Below are 20,816 nucleotides of genomic sequence, written 5' to 3'. Positions count from 1 at the left end.
CTTAACACCATCCAAGAAGTCTGGCAGATCTCTTAAACTAAATACAATCTTTTGAGTTTTACTCTCATTAAGCAGGAACCCATTAGCTCGAAACCAGACTGATGCTTGTGATATTGTGTCATTTACCACAGTTTGGAGCATATCCATGTCTGAGCTGATATTGAAAAAAGTGGTATCATTTACATAGAGAATGGAGTGAGTATTTATCTAAGATGGTAGATCGTTTCTCATTAGGATAGATAGCAGAGGTCCTAATACTGAGGCTTGTGGCACACCACACTTAACTTCAGCTGGCTGTGATCTCTGTTTACCAATACAAACAATTTGTTTACGGTTGCTGAAGAAAGATTCGAAAATGTTGTCAACTTCACTGTTTGTGATTCCATAATAAACTAGTTTGTTGAGGAGTGAAATGTGCTCCACACAATCGAAGGCTTTGCTAATATCACAAAAGGTAGCAAGGAGAGCTGCATCAAACTAGTCTCAGGACTGAAGACCATAACAACAACAACATGTGACCAGTCATAATTACTGAGTGAGACCATGAAAGTAGACAATTTTTCTTGCATTATTGGTCTTGTGATTAGGCTCTTTAAACTCCTTATAGTCCTCATTAGGCCTATCTGTACCTATTTTTATCCAAACTGAGTCATGGTCCGAGAAATCAAAGACAGCTACATCTGGAGACAGTAACTCTCTATTGACATTTGTAAATATGTTGTCGTGACACAGCAGACTGTCTTGTGGGTTTGCAGTTCGTAAAAATGAAACTGAATTGTCGTAACAGGTTTTTAAATTCATTTACGGTGTGCATATCTTTGTTTACATCAAATGTGGCATTGATGTCACCACCAATCACCATACTATATTTCTTCCACTGAGGACTAAGAAAGAAATTTAGTAAAGTCTAAAGTTTTTCCAAAAATATTAATGGACTTCCATCTGGTGTTCTATAAAGAGATACAATAGCAATTTTTAATTGATCCAGAAGTACACTTGTGAGTTCAAAATGTATCTCACTGCACAGAAATTCTAGATCTAGTTCATTACTACAATTTATTAATCCTTTCTTAATGTAAATTGATACACACCCATGAATATGCTGCACTATGCTAAAGCTGTATGCTAAGTGGAAATCATTTAGTACATGAAAAGATATTATTTTCCTTTACACCAGTGCTCACTTAATCATAATGCATCAAATAAGTTTTCATTTACAAATTCGTTTAAAATTACGTGATTTCCACTTATACTTTCAATACTGAAATGATCTATCTTGAAAGTCAAAAAATTTGTGAGTAATTTTTTTTATGGGGGCAATCATTACTGCTATATTTCTCTGTAGTGTTACCGACATTTATTATATTATTCTTATCTTTAATCTGGTCATCCAGTGTGAATCTGGGCAAACCTGTTAGTCTCGGCCCTTCTTTGCTACCTCTAAAAAAGAGTTTTCCCTAAATATAAGTGGTATTGACTCAGAGCTATCGATTCTTGCTATGCCTAAATCATTGGCTACTTTTATGATTTCATTACTCACATACCTCTTTCCGAGTTGATTCAGATGGAGAGTATTAGCAGTGTGGAATCTTGTACCTAAGTTAGTTATCTTTAAAAAACAGACATTTTTAAAGTATTTACAAATTTTCTTTATTACTTCATTTACTCTTCTCACTTCAACATTCACACAAGACTAGGGTGGAAAATCATGCCGAAATGGTATTGAAAAGATGAGGATTTTCGTATTTTGTAGTTTCTGCAGTTTCTTCTTTAATGATACCAAGAAGTCTTTTGCTTCATTTATCGCTCAGTTCCATAGCTTCCACTGGTGAAGAACCTGCTACAACATCTTTAAATTTTGCACTAGATCATTACGTCACGCCACGCGACGCCACCATCACATAAGGATGTATTCACACTGTCTGTCACGTCAGTTTGCTTAGCCCAGTGCCATACTGTGAATATGAGTTACCATCCGTGATACAAATAGCCTTACTACAGACATGAAGTTAGCAGTAGAAATGTATCAACCAGAAGGGCCATTTTCTACCATGTGATTTATCCATCTCTTTACGATCTTTGCACGCACTAGGATATAAACATCCAAATATTTGTGACAGAGTTGTATGGGGCTCTACTCCATGCACACAAAGATAAGCCTCTTACGGCCAGTTGTACAAACTCGCGATAAATCCAGCTACAGGAGTAGGCTAACCACGGGTTAACTTGGAGATAAGAGTGTGCGTCGACCCCATTTTAATCCCCAGTAAATTATTCCCAGAAAAGAGTGTCTGTCTAGTTAAGCTGACAACAACTGAAGAGCATGCAGGATACTCTCGCGTATTCGTCAGTTTATATTTACATAGTCGTCGTCTGCAGAAATAGCCTCCTCACTTGGGTGGTAATCGTCCCAGATCGCAAAGCTGCCCCCTTGAAGATACTGTAGACTGAGAACTGCTTACTTCCCGATGCGGAGTTAGCCCCTTTTCTCACTATAATTTATCGTAGAATACTCGAACAAAAAACCATGCCCAGATCACACCCATCTACAAGAAGGGCAGTAGAAGTGACCTACAAAATTATCGTCCAATATCCTTAACATGAATTTGTTGTAGAATCTTAGAGCATATGCCGAGCTGAAGCATAATGAGGTATCTTGAACAGAATGACCTCAGCGCCAACCAACATGGTTTTCGAAAACATCGGTCATGTGAACCCAATTCGCACTTTTCTCACATGAGATACTGAAAGCTTTGGATCAAGGCAACGACGTAGTTGCAGTGTTTCTTGATTACCAAAAAGCATTTGAGTCAGTATCACAACTACGGTTTTTGTCAAAAGTACGATGATATGAGGTATCAAGTGCAATTTGTGACTAGATTGAGGACTTTTTGTCAGGGAGGACGCAGGATGTTATCTTGGATGGAGAGTCATCATCAGACTTCAGGAAAGTGTGCTGGGACCCTTGCAGTTCATGTTGAATATTAATGACCTTGCAGGCAATATTAACAGCAAAATCAGGCTTTTTGAAGATAATTAGATTAGATTAGATTAGTTTTCGTTCCATAGATCCATGCTGAGGAGATCCTCGTGGATGTGGAACATGTCAATTTTTTTATTTTTTATTTTTTTAAGCTGAAATAACAATACTAATAGTATGAATCTATACAATACATCATTTGTTTCTATTAAAAAATTCGTCAATGGTGTAGAAGGAGTTGGCCACTAGTAAGTCTTTCAGGTTCCTTTTAAACTGATCTTTATTTGTGACTAAATTTTTTATGTTTACTGGCAAATTATTGAAGATGAGTGTTCCTGAGTAGTGAACCCCTTTTTGAACTAAAGTAAGTGCTTTTAAGTCCTTGTGCAGATCATTTTTGTTCCTGGTATTGTACGTATGAACTGAGCTGTTTGTTGGAAAAAGAGATATATTATTTAGGACAAATTTCATTAATGAGTAAATATACTGAGAGGCAGTAGTTAGTATACCCAGTTCTTTGAAGAGGTTTCTACAGGACGTCCGTGAATTTACTCCACAAATAATGCGTATCACACGCTTTTGGACTCTGAAAATGTTTGTTTGACTTGAAGAGTTACCCCAAAATATTATACCATATGACATTATGGAATGAAAGTAGGCAAAGTATGCAAGCTTTTTCATTTTTATGTCGCCTATGTCTGCTAACACTCGAATTGCAAATACAGATTTGTTAAGGCATTTCTGCAGTTCTGTGGTGTGCTCTTCCCAACTGAATTTATTATCAAGTTGTAATCCAAGGAATTTAAGACTGTCAACCTCTTCTATCTGCTCTTCTTCGTATTTTATGCATATGCTGTGTGGAAATCTCTAACAGGTTCTGAATTGCATATAGTGAGTCTTTTCGAAGTTTAATGTCAGTGAGTTGGCTTTAAACCATTTATTAATATCCATGAAAATATCATTAGCAAATATTTCTAGAACTACACTTGACATACTATTTATTGCAATACTTGTGTCATCTGCAAACAAAACGAACTCTGCTTCTGGCAGTGTAACTGATGAGAGATCATTAATGTACACAAGAAAAAGCAATGGCCCTAAGATGGATCCTTGTGGGACACCACACGTAATTTCTTCCCATTCTGATGATGACTGATGACTTAATTCACTAGTCCCTTGCACTGACAGCCTTTGTTTCCTGTTAGTGAGGTATGACTTGAACCATTTTGCAGCACTGCCCGTGACACCATAGAATTCTAATTTACTTAAAAGGATGTTGTGGTTCACACAATCAAATGCCTTTGACAAATCACAGAAAATACCTGCTGCTTGTAATTTGTTATTTAATGAATTAAGTACATTTTCACTGTAGGTGTAAATAGCATTCTCGATATCAGAACCCTTCAGAAATCCAAACTGTGTTCTTGATAATATGTTATTTGTGGTCAGATGGTTGAGCAGCTGCCTGTACATTACTTTTTCTAAAATTTTTGAGAACGCTGGCAAAAGTGAAATCGGTCTGTAGTTTGATGTTATCTCTTTATCCCCTTTCTTGAATAGAGGCTTAACATCTGCATATTTTAGCCAGTCAGGAAATGTCCCAGTTATAATTGACTGGTTACACAAGTAACTTAGAATTGTACTAAACTCACAAGAACATGCCTTAATTAACTTTGTTGATATTGCATCGTACCCACTAGAATGCTTTGTTTTTAAAGATTTTATTATGGACGTTATTTCTTTTGGTGAAGTGAGTGATATATTCATGTACTTGAAGCTATTTGTGAAGGCTAGTTTCAGATATTCAAGGGCATTATTTACTGATCCTGAAAGTCCCATTCTATCAGTAACGGATATAAAGTACTTGTTAAATAGATTTGCCACACTATGCCCATCAGTTACTAATGTGTCATCTACCCTTAGTGCTATTTGCTCCTGTTCCTTTCTGGTTCTACCAGTCTGCTCTTTCACTATATCCCATATTGTTTTTATTTTGTTCCCTGACATTGCTATCTTCTTCTCATAGTGCATTTGTTTAGACGTTTGAATTACTTTTTTTAATGTTTTACAGTATTCCTTGTATTTAGCTAAATCATCAGCATTGGAGCTATTCTTGGTCGACAAATACATTTTCCTTTTTGTCTTACAGGAAATCTGTATTCCTTGTGTAATCCATGGTTTTATTATAGACTTCCGTTTAATTTGAGTAACTTTTAGAGGAAAACAGTTTTCAAACATGGTACTGACACTGTTCATGAATGTGTTATATTTTTCATTCATGTCATGAGCACTATAAACGTCTTTCCAGTTCATATCTTTGAGCAGTTTTCTAAAACACTCAATTTTTGGTTGATTGACTACTCTCTTGTACTCAGATCTAGCAGTCTTGATAATCTGCTTAGAATTTACATCTAAAACAAGGAGCTGCATGTCATGATCTGATAGTCCATTTATAACAGGTTTTATGATATGATTTTGTTCCTTTGATTTGTCTATAAAAATGTTATCAATGGCCGTCCTTGAGGATTTAGTGATCCTAGTTGGAAAGTTTACAGTGTGAGTTAGATTGAAAGACAACATTACTAACTGCAGTGAATGTTTACTGGAAGATTGCATTAGAAAATCTGTATTAAAGTCACCAGCAATCAAAATTTCTTTGTTTCTTCCTGTTAAATAACCCAAAAGAGCTTCTAGATGATCTAAGAATAGATTATAATTTCCTGCAGGTGCTCAGTAAATAGTTATTATTATATAGGATCTCTTATGGAACTCTACTTCTGTTGCACATGCTTCTAGATGCTGCTCTAAACAGAATTTATTAATGTCAATGTTCTTGAATTTATGGCAGTTTTTGATAAATGTGGCAACTCCTCCTCCATCCATATCTACTCTGCAGAAGTGGGAAGCTAGCTTAAATCCTGAAATGTCTAACATATCTATAACAATGGTCACTTGATGTTCAGAGAGGCAGATTATGTCAATTTGGTTAGATGAATTCATTTCATCGATACAAATGAGTAGTTCATCAACTTTATTTCTAAGTCCCAGAATGTTCTGGTTTAATAAAGATAACTGATACTGCATACTAATGGGATTGTAACTGCTTTGGCGAAGATGAACTGGCAGTTTCTGATTACTTTCTGTTAAACACTGTTTAAATGGAGGCTGTATGATGCAATCTGACTCCTGTTAATGCTATTATCTATATTGAAGTATTATCTGAGAGAAGCTGCTTAAATATTTAGTCAGTGATATTCAGTCAGTGACAAGATTTCAACATGATGCACAGATTGGCAACTTGCTCGGTTCAACAGAAACATCTGATCCTACCTGTCTGTTTCAATCCATGACGTAACAGTGTTGTTGTGTGTGACGTCATTACGGTGCGGATTTTTTTAGTTGATTGTTTTGGTAAATGTCGTGTTGTTGTGTTTGATGGTGCCCTCATGTGGTGTATATGTATGTGCGGAGTGTAACATGTTGTACTGGGTTCATTTGAAGTTTCGTGTTTACAGTTTAATGTTAATGAGTGTTAGCTGTTGGTCAAGTATCGTACATTGGATGTGTTTTCAGTGAGTTATTAAGGCTATAGTTTGGTTCATGGGTTTGGCTTTTTTAAAGGTTTTTATTGGTTTGGTGTTTGTTGTGCAGTAAGTAATTTAATTCACTGCGTGTTTCGGTTGTTAGGTGTGGATATGACCCTGAAATATAATAATGCTTCATCACGGGCTGAGATGGGAAGAAATAATGTCGGTTATTGTTTTCTTGCACTATTTGGTCTTATTGAGCAGGTTGTCAGATGCAGCATTTGGGTGAGAATACCGTGTGTACCTGGCCAGAATTACGGCGTCTCCAACCAGGGACCCATTTATGTGACAGTGTCAGCATGATAACAGCTGGCGTTCCATTAGACATGGTATCTAGTTTGAGAAATCTAGCCTCGCCATGAGGGAGATTGGTTTGTTGACGTATTATTTTTGTTAGAGATCAGTGGTCGTTAAACTGTGGCCTGCAGGCCACATGCGGCCCAGATCATGTTTTTGTGAGGCCCACGACCCTCTTCGGCTGCACACGGGTAGCATTAGCTATCTACTTGTGTGGTGTACCGGTGTTTTGTTTACGGAAACTGCTTAGAATTTTGATTAAAGTCGGGTAAGTAATTAGGTAACTGAAAATCATCCACCACTTTCATTTAACGCGCCACTCGCCAGTGCTCCGCAGCGATAAAGGCGTGATGCGCCAGCTAGCCAACAATGTGAGCCATGCATCAAACGCGGCGTGTGCCCACGGCCGCTTGTTTGTCCCGCAGCCACCTCAATGTTAGCTTTGTCGTGTCAGTGTGTCAGTCGTGAACAAAGTTTCGGTGCCCCTGAGCGTTCGTCACGTATTGGGTGTATTTGTGCTCATATCTGGTGATATAATTATTGGTGGAATAAATAATGTCTGATGTACCCTCAAGAACAGTGACTAAGGGGAAAATATATGAAGAGAAAAGAAGTTTCCAAGAAATATGGGAAGAAGAGTTTTGCATTATAAGTGGACACAAAGAAGGTACTGCTACTTGTTGAATATGCCAGGATACAATTGTGGGACTGATGAGATACAATTTATTTCGTCACTACACAAGTAACCACAATTCACTTACAGTAGCTTTTCCTTTGAATTGAAATGAAAGAAAGGAAAAAATTGGTCATCTAAAATCTACCATTCGTCGTCAACAAAACGTTATATTAGCAGCAGCTGGGCAAAGTGAGGCTGTCACAAGAGCATCATACCAAGTATGTAATATTCTGACAAAAAATATGTAAGCTTTTATTGATGCTGAATTAGTGAAGCAATGTATGATGGCTGTTTCTGAAACTTTGTTTCAAAATTTCTCCAACAGTAAACATATATCAGCTGAAATAAATAAGTTCACACTTTCAGAATCTACATGTCGACGTCGTATAGAAGATATTTCAAAATATATGTTTGAGGCCAAGATAGTCATGAGGCCCACGCCTACTACAGTAGTACAAGTTTATATGCCAACTAGTTATGCAGATGATGGAGAAATTGATGAAATGTAGGATGTGATAAAAGAAATTATTCAGATACTGAAGGGGGGCGAAAATTTAATAGTCATGGGTGATTGGAATTCGACAGTAGGAAATGGAAGAGAAGGAAACGTAGTAGGTGAATATGGATTGGGGCTAATAAATGAAAGAGGAAGCCGCCTGGTAGAATTTTGCCCAGAGTATAACTTAATCATGAAAGGAGGTTGTACACAAGGAAGAACCCTGGAGATACTAAAAGGTATCAGATAGATTATATAATGGTAAGACAGAGATTTAGGAACCAGGTTATAAATTGTAAGACATTTCCAGGGGCAGATGTGGACTCTGACCACAATCTATTGGTTATGAACTGTAGATTAAAACTGAAGAAATTGCAAAAAGGTGGGAATTTAAGGAGATGGGACCTGGATAAACTGAAAGAACCAGAGGTTGTACAGAGTTTCAGGGAGAACATAAGGGAACAATTGACAGGAATGGGGGAAAGAAATACAGTAGAAGAAGAATGGGTAGCTTTGAGGGATGAAGTGGTGAAGGCAGCAGAGGAGCAAGTAGGTAAAAAGACGAGGGCTAGTAGAAATACTTGGATAACAGAAGAAATATTGAATTTAATTGATGAAAGCAGAAAATATAAAAATGCAGTAAATGAAGCAGGCAAATAGGAATACAAACATCTAAAAAATGAGATCGACAGGAAGTGCAAAATGGCTAAGCAGGGATGGCTAGAGGAGAAATGTAAGGATGTAGAGGCTTATCTCACGAGGGGTAAGATAGATAGTGCCTACAGGAAAATTAAAGAGACCTTTGGATAAAAGAGAACCACTTGCATGAATATCAAGAGCTCAGATAGAAACCCAGTTCTAAGCATAGAAGGGAAAGCAGAAAGGTGGAAGGAGTATATAGAGAGTCTATACAGGGGCGATGTTCTTGAGGACAATATTATGGAAATGGAAGAGGATGTAGATGAAGATGAAATGGGAGATACGATACTTCTTGAAGAGTTCGACAGAGCACTGAAAGACCTGAGTCGAAAGAAGGACCCGAGAGTAAACAACATTCCATTAGAACTACTGATAGCCTTGGGAGAGCCAGTCCTGGCAAAACTCTACCATCTGGTGAGCAAGATGTATGAGACAGGCGAAATACCCTCAGACTTCAAGAAGAATATAATAATTCCAATCCCAAAGAAAGCAGGTGTTGACAGATGTGAAAATTACCGAACTATCAGTTGAATAAGTCACAGCTGCAAAATACTAACGCGAATTCTTTAGAGACAAATGGAAAAACTGGTAGAAGCCGACCTTGGGGTAGATCAGTTTGGATTCCGTAGAAGTGCTGGAACATGTGAGGCAATACTGACCCTACAACTTATCTTAGAAGAAAGGTTAAGGAAAGGCAAACCTACGTTTCTAGCATTTGTAGACTTAGAGAAAGCTTTTGACAATGCTGACTGGAATACTCTCTTTCAGATTCTGAAGGTGGTAGAGATAAAATACAGGGAGTGAAAGGCTATTTACACTTTGTACAGAAAGCAGATGGCAGTTATAAGAGTCGAGGGACATGAAAGGGAAGCAGTGATTGGGAAGGGAGTGAGAGCCTCTCCCCGATGTTATTCAATCTGTATATTGAGCAAGCAATAAAGGAAACAAAAGAAAAATTCGGAGTAGGTATTAAAATCCATGGAGAAGAAATAAAAACTTTGAGGTTCGCCGATGACATTTTAATTCTGTCAGTGACAGCAAAGGACTTGGAAGAGCTGTTGAACAGAATGGACAGTGTCTTGAAACGAGGGTATAAGATGAACATCAACAAAAGCAAAACGAGGATAATGGAATGTAGTGGAATTAAATCGGGTGATGCTGCGGGAATTAGATTAGGAAATGAGATGCTTAAAGTAGTAAAGGAGTTTTGCTATTTGGGGAGAAAAATAAGTTATGATGGTCGAAGTAGAGAGTATATAAAATGTAAACTGGCAATGGCAAGGAAAGCGTTTCTGAAGAAGAGAAATTTGTTAACATCGAGTATTGATTTAAGTGTCAGGAAGTCGTTTCTAAAAGTATTTGTATGGAGTGTAGCTATGAATGGAAGTGAAACATGGACGATAAATAGTTAAGACAAGAAGAGAATAGAAGCTATCGAGATGTGGTGCTACAGAAGAATGCTGAAGATTAGGTGGGTAGATCACGTAACTAATGATGAGGTATTAAATAGAATTGGAGAGGAGTTTGTGGCACAACTTGACTAGAAGAAGGGATCGGTTGGTAGGACATGTTCTGAGGCATCAAAGGATCAGCAATTTAGTACTGGAGGGCAGCGTGGAGGGTAAAAATCGTAGAGGGAAAGCAAGAGATGAATACACTAAGCAGATTCAGAAGGATGTAGGATGCAGTAGGTACTGGGAGATGAAGAAGCTTACGCAGGATAGAGCAGAATGGAGAGCTGCATCAAACCAGTCACAGGACTGAAGACCACAACAACATGTTTGAGGCAGTAATTAATAAAGTCAAACTACGCAAATACTTCAGTCTTGTATGTGATTCCAGTACAGATTTAGCTTTGATGGCTCAGTTTTCATTATTTGTAGGTTACTGCACAAATGATGGAGTAACAGAGGAAGATTTTTTAGCAATTATAACCATGAAAGGTCACACAAAAGGATGCAATTAAAGAATTTGTAAAAAAAATGACTTATCTATGAGCAAATTAATTTACTATGTACAGATGGTTGCCTGTCAATGACGGGTATCAACAATGGTTTGATAGCACTGATTAAGAAGGAATGTAATTTGCCATATTTACTCTCCATTCACTGCCTACTGCATAAAGAAAGTCTGGCATGTCAAATTTCAGATACGAAATTGAAGAATGTTATGCAAATGGTTGTAAGCATTACAAATTTCATTCGTACCTGTGAACTTAATCACCGAAAAGTTAAAGAACTTTTGCAGAAATTGCAAGCTTGTTACAGTGATGTTGTCCTACATACTGCTGTCAGATGGCTAAGCAAAGGAAAACTGCTGGAACGGTTTGTCAATTTGAAATCTGAAATTATTTTATTCTTACAAAAAAGTGCCAAAAATTATCCTGAACTTGATGATGATGAATGGTGGATACTTACTGCTTTTTGACCGATATTACACAAAAATTCAACACACTCAACTTGGAATTACAAGGACCAAACAAGATAATTGGGCAAATGACTAACAAAATATTTGCATTTTATGCCAACCTGCAATTATATACAAATGAACTTGAAGTAAAAGATCTGTCAAATTTTCCAACTGTTGCTATGCTCCAATCAGACTTAACTATCGCTGAAACTATTTATCAAAACATGTGAGGATATTTGGAAGCCTATTTGGAAAAAATAAAAACATATTTGCAGATGTTAGAAATATTTGAAGCTGTTTCATTCTCACAGAGAACACTTGGCATGTTGAACATGATGATCTCAAATTATTCTGCCAATTTGGATTTCCTAAAACTAATTAGCTGAATAAATAATCGAACTTCAGCATGACACACAGCTTAAAGCTCTGTTTATAGAACACCATGAAACACAACAGTACGCTGAAGTTTGGAAATGTATGCCTATCAATTATAAAAATTTACAAGACTGTGCACAGTTCATTTTAATACTATTTCCTTCAACTTACCTTTGTGAAGCTTCATTTTCGAAAAGGAAGTACCTGAAAAATAAATATCATAATCGGTTGTCCAGTCATTTAGAAGATGCAATGAGGATTGCATACAGCCCAAACGGCGCAGATATAGACGACTAGCCAAAAACGTTCAACATCACAAGTCACACTAATGAAAAATTATATATTTATATTTAAGTTTGTTTTGTAATTATAATGAATAAAAACCAGTTTCATTTAGAGACCTGTAGCTTTCTTATATAGCCTCTTGCATGTTCAGAGCATCTGTCCTTTTCTTATTTTTTAAATTTCTTATTTATTTCTACATTTTTGTAAGGTTGAGATTAATGCAATTGTAATAACGTTTTTGTGGTCATTTGAATAATGTAATATAATATATTAATAATACATCATCTCATCGAGCATGAAAGTACTTTAAAATAAATTTCAGGAACAAGATACACTGATCCCAGGTTTTTTTTTGGTAGTGGCTCAAAATTACTAATGATTTCCTTCCTTCCCTCCACCCTTCATATGCTCCTGTCTAGCTACATGAATAATGTAAGATTATGCAAGTCATGTGAATTTTATTTTCACAGAGATAATGAAACTGGAATGAATTAGTCAGATGCACTGTATGCTTTTTTCCAGTTTATTGAAATTTGATCGGTAGCATTTTATGCAGTTTTCAACACTCATAAACATGGTGACATTCATTCTTTGAAAATCTGTGAATGGCACATGTCATCGCTGACTCATGCTATCACAACGATTATTCCAGTCAGTCTCAACACTCGACTTCTGTGAAGACTGACTAAAAATATAATTGTTGACAATGTGACACAGCTACTCGTATGTCTGCTACGAATATATCCCTCATAATCTAATAGTAGTCAAACTGGTGGATGGGTATTTAAAAATCTTTCTCCCTGTATTGCAGAATTTCAGTGTCATAAACATGGCTTATTGTTGTCAGCAACTGCACAGCAATATCATTTGGCGAAGGAGTCACATACATTCTACAGTTGTGAGTGGTTTGTTTCTGAAAGTACTATTTCATTTTAACAGGGGCTAATGTTTACAGTTTCTGAAGAACGATAAATGATATATCCAAACCCGGTAAAGACTACATGGGTTGCAGCTGTCAGCTGTAACTGTCTCCTTCGTCAAATGAAAAATATTCCAAGAATTGTAATTAGGGGCGCATGAAGTTGTTCTATCACCTTTACACGTGGCACTTGGTACAGGGTCAGACAGATTTGTCGTTGCGGTGGGAGGGGACGTAATAATGGAAATGTTTTCTTGTAGGTTTCCCAGTGCTGACAACAAATGGGTGTGTGTGCCTCATACTAATTATCTGCTATTGTATCAACCTTAAATGAAAGTGCGTGGGATTCTTGAAGACGCTTTATAAAGACAGTCATATGCGGTACATATTTGTTAAAAGAAGTAATTAGTCATTAGCTCGTAAAATGTGTGTGTGTGTGTGTGTGTGTGTGTGTGTGTGTGTGTGTGTGTATGAGTGTTTGTCCTCCACTTCTCCTCCTAAACCTGTGGATCGATTTCAACCACACTGATACACATAGTATTTTCAATCTGTAAAGAAATATAGTGGGGTAAGCTAAGTCAAAGTCTTATTGGGGCGAGGGATGGTAACATGGAGGGAGAAGGGGGAAGAGGACATGGACACATACAGGGGGAGTGCGAAGTGGTCAGATAAAGGAGTGAAGAGATGGTGACTGAGGGGAAAGTAGAGATGGACGACAGAGAATGAGGGAAGGAAGATACGTAATTACATAAAATTGGAATAAATACATATCTAGCCAACGCCAGGTACCTCATCTAGTATGAAATAAAATTAAGGCTGCTGTAGTTCAGTCAAGTGAGTTGAAGAAAAATGACTTTCAAAACATATAGAAAACAGTTGTGTTCGTTACATAACAAATTTAAGTATAAGTCCATTTTCTGTTATTAACCACCTGTTCACAAAGACAACGCAGCAATATTTCGTCAGGCAATTACAGTGTTACAATTCTACGGATCGTTGAGGTTAGCAACAATCGGAAACAGAGAACATTTTACGTGTAGTGGTCCGAATGGTAGCGACTTTAACGATAAGTGCTAGAAAGTCAGTGGCAAAGAAGTTTTTACAGATACATTGTCTCGAAGCTTGGCATACATCAACGCCAATTTTTCAGTGATATCAAAAGCCATCAAACGACTGGAAGCTGTTGGCACTCAGCTATCCGAGGCCCTGAGTATTGTGTAACATGTGCAGAGTGAGTTGGGTCGAGCTCGTGGTCATGTAACTGACAAAGTGAAAACCAAATTGCAAAGTGTTCTCCAACGGAATCCTGGATATTCTACACTGTGCAAAATTAGTGACAGTCTTTCAGGGAATGCCTCAAAATTTGAAGATACTGAAACAAAGCTGAACTCCAGTGACCTGGCTGCCTTCAAATACGCTCCAGTGACCTCTTGTGAAGTGGAGAGGAGCTTTTCCAGGTACAGAACTATCCTCAGCGACAACTGTAGATCTTTGACAATGGAAAACCTGACAATGCACCTTGTATCCAGTGCAACTTTGCAGATACTGAAGCTTGACATACGGTATTAAATAACGTGAACCTCTTTAAATACTATGTAGATATAAAAACATTGCTTTTCTGTTTCGATAGATGATCTTTTCACTGTACTTTGTGTTTAGAAAATAAAACATTAAGACATTAAAAAAATAGGTGCAAATTAGCCACAAAACCTACAGAAAGAAAGAACTATACTTACAATATTTTGAGAAGTGAATTTTGTATTACTTTATGGTGAATAAAAAATTAAATAAACAAACAAGAATGCTTTAAATAAACGTCTATTAAGTCATATTTTATTTTTAAGGTCATATTTATGCAAGTTTTAGGTCATAAATGCTTGCATATTTCACTGTTTTTAGGTAATTAAATTCAGAGCCCTATTCATAACACACTATTGACGTTGTTTGCCAGTTAATGAAAATATCTGGAAATCTGTGGCCCGAGGTGCCACAGAAAATTGTTAGTTTTGGCCCTTGAGCAAAAATATTTGTCGACCACTCGTCTAGAATGAGATTTGCACTCTGCAGCGGAGTGTGCGCTGATATGAAACTTCCTGGCAGATTAAAACTGTGTGCTGTACCGAGACTCGAACTCAGGGCCTTTGTCTTTCGTGGGCTAGTGCAAGAGCACTTGCCCGTGAAAGGCAAAGGTCCTGAGTTCGAGTCTCGGTATGGCACACAGGTTTAATCTGCCAGGAAGTTTCAGACCACTGGTCTAGGCAGTTCAATGAGGCTGAACGAAATTACTCAACTACTAAAAAAGAGTTGTTGGCAGTAATATGTGGAATTTCGTATTTTCGTTTTTATTTTTAAGGTCCGAAATTTAAATTGATAACAGAGCATTCATACTTGAAGTGGTTGTTAGGCCTAAAAGACGTTTCGAGTCGGTTAACAACATGGACACTCAAATTGAGTGAATTTGATTACAAAGTGGTTTTAAGCCAGAAGTAAAGCATATGAACGTCGATGTTTTAAGTGAAAAAATAGCAGTATTACAGGAATTTGCAAAGAGTCAAGCGGTGTGGAAAAAGGCACAGGCAGCTGATAGTGATTGTCAACTGTATAAAACGCAGCCTCAGTTTGTAATGCATTGTGGTTAACTGTGCAGGTTTACAAAGTGCGATCTACGCATTGTGGTTCCCACATAGTTCAAAACCGATATATTACAACCAGCACATGACCATGTAATATCAGGTCATGGGTGTAAGAGGACAACTGATAAATGAGTTGCAGAAAGATTGTGGGGGGAAAACACGGCATACAGATGTACAGTAGTATGTCAAAAACTGCACTTTGCATGTGGAGAGAACAGATTTAAGTCATCAGAAAACGCAGTTGCAGAGGTTATCAGTAGTTGAAAAATCGTTCCAAAAGGTAGGACGTGATGGATGAGGACCTTACAGCAGAACTCCAGACGGTAACAAATATGTACTCACAATGATAGATCATTTTTCGAGGCACATAGTAACAACTCTGGATCAGAAAGCTAGCACCGTTGCACAGGCAATGGTAAACAACTGGTTACTAAAATTTTGCGTTCCAGAGAGCAGAATCACAGATCAAGGAACTACCGTCGTACCCAATTTAATGACACAGTCATACCGTTTATTGCAAATCAAGAAATTACGTACCACCTCATTCTGTCCACTAGGTAATGGACGAACTGAAAGAGGTCGCCACACAGTATCGAAAATGTTAGACCATTTCATGACTAGTCAATAAGTCGACAGGGATACCTATCTAAGTTTTGTAGTCAGCATGTATAATTCAAACCTCCACACAGGAACAGGGCTTTCACCATACAAAGTAATGTATGGATAGAAGACACCATTACCTTTTGATACAGCTCAAAGAAAATCAGCAACACGAGGTGAACTGGTGAAAGAAATTGTAAAACAGTTTAAAAGAACTTTGGCAGAGGATGAAATGTGCCAACACTAAGGCTTTAGAAAGTCATGAACATATTGGGCTATGTGTGAGCAAACTACCGCAGTACAAGTTAGGGGTGTGGGTATCACTAACTAACCCTTATCATCAAAGGGCAAAACAAAAAAGAGTTCTCAACGAAGTTTCAAGGAGCATATCAAATCTTCGAAATGACTTCACCAGAACTACAACTACTAAGATATTTGTAATTCTTGAGTTTCTCCCGGCGATATTTGTAGTCCATATCAGTAGAGAGGAGCCATTTAAAGAAGCGATTGATGCATTATTGCAGGTCCCTTCGCCATTTCCAGAAAAAGGGAAGTTGGCTAAAAAAGGAAAAGATACACATAACTTACGGTATGAACTTAAATCTACGGGAAAATTGGGCGAGTTTACACGTTTTATACTTTAGGTGTACATGGGTTATGTTGGAATATACGTTATGGTAATTCGGTTAACATTATTTTTCATTTGCTGGTCTTTGATTCTGTAGATATGCACTGATCTGAAGGAGGGAGGGCATTGATGATAATTCCTTTTCTCTCTGAATAGTGATTTAAAGGAGCTTCCGAAGTCACCTAAGTACATGTGATGAAAGGATGGTGAAACGAAGTAATTGCGGTGATTAGCGGACAGTTCAAGGGTTGCAAGGATCGAAATTGAAACGTTGCAAGAAGCAGTTCATCACGCCACCCATGGGCAGTTTATTGAGTGTGGCACTGCTCACAGCGCGTATCGTGAGAAAAACCGCCTAAATTGTGGTCCTTCTCCACGACTGGCTGCTGCGTTCGGAAGTTGCGCGCCAAAATGAGAGTCTTCTGTTATTGATATTAAACAAACTAAAGAGCGCATTTACTTGAATTTCAAATAAAAGCATCTCTCAATAGCGTGCTATCATTCCAGCATTTCACAAGTATTAATAATCAGCAGAATAATAAACAACTGATAAACGAAAAGGCATACAAGGCACTTTGGTGATCTTCGGATAGCGTCTAACTTGGATGGTGGGCGATGCGGGTCGGCGGTAAGATCAGAGCTGATTGTGCAGTCTTGGAGGACGGACATATTGTCCGCCGCTGTATCACTTAAGACAATTTGCTATGTGTTGTTTGTAAACGTGAGAGCTGGTTCGCCTGTGTCGGAGGACAGACATGTTGTCTGCTGCAGGCAGTGCCAAGACTTTATTAGCAATGTATGGTTGTGTGGACATGTAGCTGAGAACAGTGTGATAGTATTTACAGAAAATACGCAGTTCATTAATTTGTTGAAGAATAGGAATTATTTGTGATTCTAAAGTGGAATGTAATTGTGCAATTTCTCGTGCTCTGCTAATAAAAAGCGAATGGCATCCCATATAAACAAACTAATTGGAAATTTAATTATTCAGATAATGTCAATTCCTCACTAAGAGTTTCTTACAGCCTCAAGACTACGGATTCACGATCCATGTGCTGTTTTCTGCGTAGGGGACAACAACTGTAGAAGACTGCAGGTCGGTGAACATTAATTAGAACTTACATATTCCATTCAGAGCGGTGGAAGCAAATAGGCACCTTGCGTGTACTGCAATCCTAGTACAAATGAAATCAGTGACACGTCATCTGTGGTAACGTTTATCATACGCAAGTATATATCACTCTATCTCTCTCTCCCTCCCTCCCTCTCTTTTTCAACTTGCCATAGAAGTTCTAGACCTGCAGCCATATTTCCAGAAAACTGGAGACCACTGTATTTAGGGCCTACTCCATATTTACACTGGAAAGAGTGATTGTCAATTGTTAGAGAAACGGAAAATCAACAGGGATGACAAAATTTAAATTGCGAAATAGCGGATTACTAATCAAATGAATCAAGTGCGACATAGCAGGAACATGGTTTCATATTTCAGTTACTATCACAAGAATAATTGCCTTTTCTCAACCGATGTTGTATTATCCAGAGGATCCAATGGTCCAAATGGCTCTGAGCACTATGGGACTTAACATCTGAGGTCATCAATCCCCTAGAATTAGAACTACTTAAACCTAACTAACCTAAGAGCATCACACACATCCATGCCTGAGGCAGGATTCGAACCTGCGACCATAGCAGTCACGCGGTTCCGGACTGAAGCGCCTAGAACCGCTCGGTCAGCGCGGCCGGCGATAGAGGATCCATTACGCATATTACCTGTACAGAAATTAACCTTTCTCAACAAAACCTTGGATTCCAGTCTATTACACTCTTTAGGTGGATTGATAATCTTAGAAAAGGGAAGAATATCAGTTGACCAGACTCTACAACATGTAAACCAACATCATGAAATTGCAAGTAAAAGGTAATAATAGCGTATCCACAACAAATGTTATCCTGATTCTAGTGTTCACTTGTGCAATCTGCTTAAAACCCAAAATACCCCATTCAAACGAATCACCGACCAATCAAATATCTGTGGAATGGATATATGGAGATATTCGTCCTAGAGCGACCAGACATCTTAGCATGACGTGTGAAAGCTCTTTGGGACAGCGGAAAGTGACTTTGATATGAGCAGGACAATGCCATTGACTAGACGCTCTGTAGTAGTGCTCTGTTTAATAAATAGTATTCTCAGATGGCTCTGAGCACTATGGGACTTAACATCTGAGGTCATCAGCCTCCTAGAACTTAGAACTACTTAAACCTAACTAACCTAAGGACATCACACACACCCATGCCAGAGGCAGGATTCGAACCTGCGACCGTAGCGGTCGCGCGGTTCCAGACTGAAGCGCTTGGAACCGCTCGGCCGTTGCGGCCGGCAGTATTCTCATGATCCAGGTGTGTTATCTCTGTCAGTGGCTTACAATCACTGTAGTCACTCACATCCTACACTGATGATCCAATGTCAACCGCGAATGTGTGCAATTTCGTCTCCGAACTCGATTGTGGTTACTACGTAGTGACAATGAGGCAGTTGTACGGAAGGGGCACCATACCATTACCAATGGAAGCCGCTCACATGAATTCAGTGCAGGATCGGTGTGGACAGTGTGTGAATCCAACTGTAAAAACTGGACGAACGAATAATCCGTTGATGCCACATCAACAATGGTGGCACACGCTGAACGCGTTAAATGAGTGAAATCCAATGAATTCGCAGACTCATCCTAGTACCTTCTCGACTCTAACCTTCTCAGCAACGCCATGTTTGCAACGCCCATGTCTCCCACACCGCGCAATGTATGTCAACATTCGCAATTCACCATGCAACAACCAACTACATTTGAATAAATGGAAACCATCTTGTCTCACAAACTTCATGGACATAGTGTGACCACAAGTAAATTGAAATTTTCGGGCGGCGCCGAGCTCAAACTTTGACTTTTGTCACCAAGACTCCGAGCTGGTGGATCATGATTTTCGAGTGCATTTTTCATACAATCAGCACTTTTGATGACTGATCTGTTCAGCTACCTGTTTGGCTACTCAGAACTAATTTATGATATCATCAAGTTGCCCCTAGAGGAGAGCAGATACGAGATGGCCAAATCAGAGTGGTTACAGAGACAATCCCGCACACCCAAACAACAACTTCAAGATGCCATGTACGAGATCAGACTGGGTGATAGTACACTATCACTCCTCCGGCGCCACCTCCATCCCTCAGCCAACCCCACTCTTATATCAGAAACCATGCTGTGGGCCTTGTGTTTGGTCAAGCTAATGACAGACCTCCAACTCGTCATGATCGCGAATGAGACGGAGGCAGTTGGATGGCACTTGGCTACAGCTCACAGAATGATCACTGTCATCCACTGTAGGCAAAATGTAACAGCATCCCAAGATTCAACTCAGTGATGTGTGGCAGACAATATCTGTGGTACCGCACAAACGCAGCTGACTAATCACAAAGGGCCACAACCATGGCAGACCAAAGTAATCCTGCCTCCTTCGCAGAAATACACACCAGTGCTCACAGCTACGCATGCCAACAACATCATGTGACTCAAACTGGCTTGAGGTCCTGCTCGCTACTGGTATCACACACAATTTGGCGACGCTGCACGCAAATACAGGGCGTTTCAAAAAGAAAGAGCAGATTTCAAACATTTATTTCTCAAAAACTACAAATGATAGAAACACAATTCCAACGGTCCTTCACTCAATATGAGTACCAAATGTTACACAACAAATATCAAAACTGTACCTCAATATGAGCACCATTTGTTACACGACAAATATCAAACCGGTATCTCATTTCTTGCCACACACGACGCAACTGGTCTTTAGTTACCGAATTCACGGCCGCAACAATTCGATGTCGTACCTCTTGAAGAGTAGCGGGCATAGGTGGGACATAAACACAGTCCTTTATGTACCCCCACATATAAAAATCGCAGGGAGTAAGGTCTGGTGACCTGGGAGGCCACAGACGATGACATTGATCTTGTGCTCCTGCTCTTCCAATCCACTGTCCTGGAATGGTGTTATTTAGGTACCGTCGTACAGGTTCAGAGAAGTGTGGTGGGGCGCCATCTTGCATGAAGATGAAGTGATTTGAATCTTCCTGAAGTTGAGGAAATAGCCAGTTTTCTAACATGTCCAGGTAAATGGTTCCTGTGATAGTTTTCTCCGTGAAAAAGAAAGGTCCATAAACTTTGTTTACC

Source organism: Schistocerca piceifrons, chromosome 3 (assembly GCF_021461385.2).
Source record: "Schistocerca piceifrons isolate TAMUIC-IGC-003096 chromosome 3, iqSchPice1.1, whole genome shotgun sequence".
NCBI lineage: Eukaryota > Metazoa > Arthropoda > Insecta > Orthoptera > Acrididae > Schistocerca > Schistocerca piceifrons.
The sequence above is the reverse complement of the archived record's forward strand: the minus strand, read 5'-3'. Positions refer to the sequence as shown.